A 6,694-nucleotide genomic window follows, 5' to 3' on the forward strand; every position below is an offset into this window, starting at 1 on the left:
CTTTAATGTGTGCAAAGCCATAAGTTCTTTTTTTAATTATTATGATCAAAATATTGCTTAAAATTAAAGGCAGCTGCATTTGTTTCTGACGGATATCATAATTGCAATTGTAAATTGGGAAATGTAATGTTTCCTGGTGCTGCTGTGAGTAATGGTTCTGAAATCATTATAGATAGGTAGATATAAATAAACCAAGAGATCTATGGAAATAGAGCAAAAGCAAGCTAAAAAGGATAATTAGCAGAGTGAATAGGCACAGAGGAGTCCAGAGCTCAAAAAAAACTTACAAATTCTGTGGAGTTCTGCACCTGTATTTGTAGCATTTTGTAAAAGAAAAGAAAATTCCCTCCCCCCCACCCCAAAAGAGGAAAAAAACAAAACAGAGTAAGAATTAGTTTGAACTGGGGGTTTACTGTGAAGTTTCTTTGCTGTGATCTGTCTTTTATCCCCTGCGGAGAAACAAATTCCTCCCCGTGGCACACTCAAACGTGGATGCCACAGCTAGAGTCCTGTTACTTTGGATTTGTCCTACTCTTGGGCTTGATCCAGGGAAATACTTACACATTAGGTGTACTTCTCTGGCTTTCACTGGAGATGGGGAGAGGAAAAGTGAGTGGTCTCAGGGTTCCTTCGTTGCAGGTGATGAAAAAAGAAGCCGGCCCTTTCAAACTAGCACAGTGGAGGATGAGCTGCCCCTTTTCAACTACTGCTCCTGAAGTGAAGCTGGGTTAGAGCTCCTTACCCCAAGACTATTCCTAACCCCATCGGCTGTTACCATCTGAGAGTGGGTTCAAGTGACCTTAAACCCCAAAAGCATTTGTATTCCATATGGCAATGGAAGATCTGAATAGATTCAGAAAAGTCCTGAAACTCCCAGCAAGGTGCAGCTGAGCACCTTTTCGTATAGCTGCATGTCCTCCCGAAATATGGCAGTCCAATTCTGAATGGGTGTAAACCCAGAGTAATGCACTACAAATAAATTAAACCCATGAGGTAAAAGACAAAGACAGAAACAGCTGTAAAAAACGTGGCTTGTATTTGCCCAGGCCAACAATCACCTTGTTAGACAGCAGAGGAAAGAAAAAAAGGTGAAAACTAATGACAGTTTTAAAATCTTGGGCTGTTTTTTTTTTCTTTGGGGAAAGAAAAATAAAGGTTTGCTGGTACTGATGTCCTGACAACTGGAAAATGGCCAGCCTAACAGTGATATTTATCAGTAGCCCCTGAGATATAACAAGCAATCGTGCTCCAGCTGCTTTATCATCAATAAACAGGGATGGAATATTAGAAACAGTTTTGCAGGTTTTAGAAAGTGAACACTGCAGAAGGAGCAGTTTCAAACTGGAGACCTCAACCTGGGTTTCCTGGTCTGTTTAACTCAGTTGTTTAACAGCTCCAGGTGGTGTTGCAACGTAACTATATCATGAGAGCCATACTGAAAATAGCGGACTGAACTGATGACTCATTGAGTAGACAAACAGATGGAAATGGGAAAGCAGTCAACAGCTGTACAAGACCCTGGATCATCTCCAGATAGAAAGAAGCTATCGGTGGACCAGCTGACCACAGGGTTGGAATTGTTCCTGGCGCATGCAGAAAGAGGAGGATACAAAGATCAAATATGAATTTGAAGATACTTGCTAGAGGTAAAATTAAAGGCACAGGAAACTGCAAAAAACTGTGGAGCTCTGATACTCTGGGATAGATCAAATTTGGCTTCTATGGCTACGGCCACAAAATCTGCAAGCGCAAATAGGGCTGAAATCAGTTAACATCTGCTGAAGAAATACATGTTCTTGTACTTTTTTTTTTTTGCTCCTTACTTGGAGCAAAACCAAGGGCCAGAATTTGACTAGCCAGGTGAAATTCCAGGAGAAGCCAGTGCATCCCATAAAGCTGATTACCAAGAAACACTTTTCCTCTACTGATGGAAGTTGGAGGGGGGACAAAGTTAGACTCTTCTCAGGATTCATTAGGGAAATGAGGACCATTCTTTTTCTTCTTCACCTCATAGAATCTCCTTCTGTAAGGATCTTCTAGCAGCCAGAAATGACTTCAACAAGGACACTGACCGATGAAGAGTCTTAGTGGATTCTATAAACAGACATTTCGGTATTGATTTTCACATACACAAAGTAAGTGAATTAGATGCCAATTCTGTGTGAACTGAGCTGTTGTCTCTTGTATACTGTGTCTTACTATCTGTGTGAATAGGTGTACAAAACAATCGGTGCCCCTAAGGCGAAAGAGGTGGAGGGGAGGGAGTACCGCTACGGAATTGAAAAGGCTGCCCAGTCTAGTCCTCTGCTATTGTCAACAAGCCCCTTAGGGAAGGCCTTTCTTAAACTCATCAGGCTCCTACGTAAAACCATAGGGAAATGAACTCAAACTACCTGATCACCATGGTATTGATGTGCATAGATATAGAGTAAACTCAGACATCTTAGCACGAGGGTACCAGAAGAGTGAGAAAGTGGTCGGTATAAAGTGAGCAGTGTGAAACTGGGCTCCCCTTTGCTTCACTGGTCTTTTTTGCTTGCATGAATCCAACCGCATCTTATTCTTATGCTTGATAAAATGATAAAACAGACATCTAGGTTACAAGCATCACCGTCTTTGGGCTAGTCACAATGACCTTTCCCTTCCAGAGCTTCAAAACTACCGTTCAAGATAGTCATCCGTCTCTGGAAGATGGAAGACGGAAGACGGATACATTCCACTGCTGTATCCCTTCCTGTGCTGGCCACATTTGACAAGGGCAGACCCAAGAGCCGTGACAAATGACATGACCCCATGCCATAAAGCTCTTTCTCCTGCTCCAGTCTTCATCATCACCATCACCAAGAAGAGTTTAGACACTGAAGCCAGCCCTTGTTTAATCTTTTGCAGGCCTGTAATGGCTCTGAACCTCCTGTCTAACATCACTCAGCATGACTGTTTAATTACAGTAATTAGGGAGCGCTGTAGAAACCTGCGCAGTGCGAAGGAGGCACTGCACTCAGGAAATGGATTCTCTGTCAGTCGGGTCCATTAGGGGGTCAACGTGCCTGTCATTTCCATCTCCCGTGGCAGGCTATGCTCAAATCTGGAGAGCTTGGGAGACCTGTCTGAAACATGCTGGGCAAGACCTATGTCGTAGGCAGGGGATGTGTAACTTTTCATTACTTTCCCTCCCATTCCTATGACTTCTTTTACGTTCCAAGTTCAGTACCAGCAAAAGACCACTCCTGGATTACTCTTTAGAGGACGACAAGGATGTTCTTGGGTAGAGAGGTGTCCCTGGGAGAGATGGAGACACGGAGGTCTCCTCTCCTATCATCATCCCCAATGAGAGTGTGAGTGCTCATCATAACTCTGCCACTGAATAACAGGGAGTCCACGCAGAGATTAGGTGGGACTCTACAGCTGGTTTGGCTCTCTACCCTGGGAAAAGGCATATGGAGAACTAACATGGAAGAGAAACCGTGGGGTGGTATCAGGAAAGTCTCACCTCAAATGTCGGAGCCAGGATGGCCTTTCCTGTCCATGGCACGTTAAGGGAGGGATTGGAGCCTGCCCTCAAAGTAGATGTTGTGATGTCCTTTTGGGGAAGTATCTTACTCCTGATTATATCCAGCACCGAAACAGGTTGCCTTAAGTCAGGCAGTGTAAAATCATCACTGTCCTGGCTATGAGTGGCTTCCTGAGACTCACAGCAATTCTATAACAGATTTGAAGCCAGATCTCCTGAGTGCTAGCACAAACCTTTCCCTGCATCATCAAACACATCCTTTTCAGTCCTGATCCACCCTGGCACATAGCCCACCTGCAAGTATTCCCTTGGCTGCTCTAACTCCGATAGTCACACCTGGTCTTCCCTGAACTGTAACAAAATGCATTTCACAGTGGGCCTAAAACAAGGGTGTTGACCTTTCCGGTCCTTCTGTGGTTCAGAAACACCTTCCCTGCCTGGCGTGACATCCTTGTAAGAGCACATGCAGCTTTGTTCGCACTTCAGTAGATGATGCTGAGCATGGCCAAGGGACACGAATTAGAACCTGCCCCCAGCCAGGACAGAAATATTCCTAGTGCCATACCACTGCACTGAGGAAGTAGCTAGCACTCTGGCTCTAAGTTAATGAACCATAAATTCCAGCTTAATGAGTTTTATACTGAGGAGAATAATTAATGTAATTAGTACTGATATGAAAATGATGGTACTTGAGCCTGAATTACAAGGAGGGGGTTGCTGGGGAGGGAGGAAGCTTGGAGAAAGCTCATTCATTCTGTGGAGCTGTTCACCTAGAGAAACAGGGCTGGATACATTCCTGGCACATTTCAAAACCTCACCTCCCATCCGCCATAAAGAGAAAGAAAATAGAGCATGACACACTATAGCAAAAAAGGGATCTGCCATCCCGGATGGCAGCTGAGATGTGGAATCTTTAATGCAGCTCTTTCCTGTGCTGTCCTTTAATTTGCAGCTCCCCCACTCCACTCCATACTCGTGCTTTACTGTCTGCCCACCGCTGCCTCCACAGTGCCTATCTTCTGCTTTTGTATGAAAAGTTCTTCATAAAGGTGACTGGTTCCAAGGATGAAACAACAGCTCCTTTGCTATTTAAGTATTTTGATACAGATTTTATATATTTAGTGTGGTCCAAGAGGCAGTAACAGCAGTATTTTAATTTTTATATGTATAGATCTATTCTATATACACATTTCTACATTCTTCTGTGTAGACATAAAGTGACGCAGCAGGGAGTATCCTGTTCTGAGAGCAGCACTGGTCATAGCACGTTTGGTATTGGAGGAAGACGCGTAGAAGCTCATCATAAGTGCTGATCCTGCTCGCACACCTGATAGAGGTGGGGAAATAAGAAAAGCTGCAACGTGTGTGTCTCCAAGCATCTTTGTTTGAGCAGGCATCTCTTCCACCTTATCTGTGCAAAGTGTCTCTGATGTTAGCCCGGGTGTCTGTGTGCCTTTTCAGCTCAGATGAGGAAAGCTTTAGCTGCATGGCAGTGGGAGTCAGTACAAATTGCACATGTGTTATAAGCTGCCATGCAGTGGCAAATCCAGATTTTTCTCTCCCATTCTGAAAGCAAATACAGTCCCAGGGGAGACGATCAGCTACAGAAATACCGGATAAACTTGCCTTACCTTGTGCCAAGCTAGGATAATGTTGACAACCGTCTGCTTTCGCCATCCTGTGCTATTTCTTGAATCTCCAGGCTGCCCTGGACGGCTCTGTCCCTGAGGATGAGTCCTGGCTCTCCTTGGACCTTACTGAGAAACCAAGAGAAACGCTGGCGGTCCCAGCAAAGCTGGCTGTGGTTTTGGCGGCTTATCTCACACGTGCCAACCAATGGTTTCCGACAACACTGACCTTTGGCAGCTGCTTACCCTGGCTGCGTTCAACCTAGGTGTCGAGAGAGGGAGACCCTTCACGACCCCCAGTCCTGCGTCCTGCCATTTGCCGGCCCTGGTCTGCAGCTAAATTGTCCCCAAAGGTCTTTACCCAGGGGCAGAGGCTTTCGCCGTGTGCAGTGGAGCTGTTTTATTAAAAAATATCCCGGGGAGCTTTCATTCTCAGAGTTAGTGGCTTGTGTTAAAAATTCCCTAATTGCATATTGATCAAATCCGTCCGATTGGGCACCTTCTAAAGTGCTAGCTCTGTGTTCGGCTATACTGGATTTATGTGCAATTCCTCTCCCCGCACACTGCAAGCTCCGTGTGAGCAGGTGCATGCACAAATATGTGTGTATATACATATATATACATATTTCTTTATTTATTTATTTATTTATATACCCTCCATGACCTCCAAGGGGTTTTAGCACGCTTACCAGGTCACACAGGTGTCCATGGATTCGGGCCTCACCTATAGCAGGATTGCCAGGTGTTGGCCCCAGTAGGGGCATGTGAATGGCTGTTTTCATGGTGTGGTTAGCTCAGCTGAGTAGGGTGGCCCTGTGGGGCAGAGGGGACCAGGGGCCACAGCCACAGCTGCCTCTGGGATAAGATTTCAGGTGGGACTGTTTGGAGTCCCTTCCACCCCAAACCCCTGCTCAGGGGCCTCCTCTTAAAGGGAAAAGTGCCAAAAAGGGGAAAAAGCAGAGCCTGGCAGGGAAGGGGCAGTGTATACCCATAGATGGGGCCAGAAGTGCCCCCTGACTGCAGAAGGAGATCAGAGCACCTGCAAAAAAGCGAGGCTAGCGAGGTGGGTGCCTCCGAGGATGGCTTCACCTGCGCCTTCCCTGCATAGCCGCTGGCCCAGAGGACCGGCTGCTTATGGCTCTGTCCCAGCACTTACGGCAGGAGGATTGAAGGAGGCTTCCCAAAAAGGGAACAGGTAAAATGAATGGTGTGAAAGGGGCATCATAACTGTGTCCGTACTGCTCTGCAAGCAAAGCTGCAACGGTGATGCGTTCCGGTCATCGCCTTGCAGGGCACCTGAACGCCGCTCTTCAGCGTGTATTGAAGCTGCATGTCCCTGTCAGTGCTGTATCCAATGAGAAATGCAACATGAAACCCAGATTAATCTAGCGCTGAGGACAGCCATGGCAAACAGGGCAGAGCTTAGCCAGTAACTCCTGGGACCCAGGAGGAAGGCAGGGGGGCCTGTGCGTGTGCGTACATTTGGGGGTGTGCAAGGGACGATGCGCGTTGTGAGCAACTCATAAAGAAGCCAGTGCTGGGAACAGATCAAACA

This window comes from Struthio camelus, chromosome 22 (genome assembly GCF_040807025.1).
Source record: "Struthio camelus isolate bStrCam1 chromosome 22, bStrCam1.hap1, whole genome shotgun sequence".
In the NCBI taxonomy this organism is placed as follows: Eukaryota; Metazoa; Chordata; class Aves; order Struthioniformes; family Struthionidae; genus Struthio; species Struthio camelus.